This window comes from Taudactylus pleione, unplaced genomic scaffold, assembly GCF_031769625.1.
Source record: "Taudactylus pleione unplaced genomic scaffold, aTauple2 ptg002235l, whole genome shotgun sequence".
Taxonomy (NCBI): Eukaryota; Metazoa; Chordata; class Amphibia; order Anura; family Myobatrachidae; genus Taudactylus; species Taudactylus pleione.
In genome coordinates, this window is record NW_028286628.1 from 62089 (window position 1) to 63680 (window position 1592).

Consider the following 1592-nt stretch of genomic DNA (forward strand, 5'->3'; position numbering starts at 1 on the left):
ACTGTATGACATGCTGAGAAATGTGTGGTTCCTATACAGGGGGAGATTACTGAAGGCTCTCATACCCAATACATCAGTAGAACTTCAGCCATCATAGAGACAGTGTACCCAAATTGTTTGTCCTCGAAAAAAAATCGGCCCATCGAGGGGGAGGGATCTGGGTACCCAGAATTTGCCCTAGCATGTGCCACTCCATCTCTGTGATTGGATTGCTACCCATACACTTGGTTTTCAAGCCATCGTCATTACCACTGGGCACTTGCTCCAGCCCTATCCCTGGTGTAAAGGTTCTGTGTGAAGACAGCCATAATAATGCATACGTACAAGTCTACATAGGGGCATATTCAATTGGGCGCGAGGTAAAACAACCTTGCACCCCTCGCGCCCAATTTTGGAATACCACGGGTATGCGCGCTCCCGATACCTGTGGTATCCAATTTTTAAAAAGTGGTCGCGGGGATTTCACTTCTAAAAACCCTGCACCGCGTAAAAAAAAAAAATATTCTGCACTTATCTGCCCGGGGGTCTCCGGTGGTCTCTGCGGCTCCCAGTGGAGTCCCCTTTGTCTTCTGCTGGGAGTCCCGGGGGCTGCTGGAAGGCTCCAGGGGCTGGTGGGAGGGGCAAGGGCTGCTGGGAGATGTAGTTCTCCCAGCACCCATTCAGGGGCACACAGACACTGGGGGGCCACACACATCGGGGGTCACACACACACACACACACTGACATACTCAACCCAGGGGCGTTTTAAGAGAGGAGGGGGCCCTTGTGCACTCCTCGTGCGGGGCCCCCTCCTCTCTCCATGGTGGCTGGCAGCCGACTGACGCTGCTGTCCACCCACCGAAGCATTATTAGACTCCGGGCCCAAGAGTGTGCCCGGAGTCTACTGCACATGTGCAGAACGCCGGAAAAATGGCCGCGGCAGCCATTTTCCGGCGTTCTGTAGACTCCGGGCACACTCTAGTGCCCGGAGTCTACTGTGCATGCGCAGAACACCGGAAAATGGCCGCCGCGGCCATTTTTCGGGTGTTCTGAGCAGCAGCGACACCCGACGCGGGACCTCGGACAGGTAAGTTTAAAACAAATATGGGTGCAGTGTGTGCTGTGCGGGGCCCCCCTGGACCCGGGGGCCCGCGTGCCCCGCACCCATTATGGATACGTCACTGACTTACCCTGCAGCAGAGGATTTGGCTTCCGACGCTGGATGCAGAGGAAGATGCAAAAGACAGCGCTGTTGTAAGTAAGTAATTAAGGACTAATTGGAAACTCCCAATTGCATAATTAGTCCTCAGGCAGGGTGCCGCCGGGGTCCCAGAGCAAGTCCCAGTGATTTTCCCAAATAAAAAATAATTTGGGAAAAATCACACTTGCTCAGGAGGTGCATGAAAAAAAACTCCACTAGGGATGGACATCGGAAGCCGATGGTTAGCAACCGTCAATGTTCCAGATTTGATACAAGAAGCTTTTCATTGAATTGCAGGTATACAATGGTTGCCAACCATTGGCTTCCGATGTCCATCCGATGGCTGGCTCTTCTTTTTCGGAAGTGGTGTTGCAACTCAGCTAAAGTGAGCATGCGCGAAGCAATGACTACT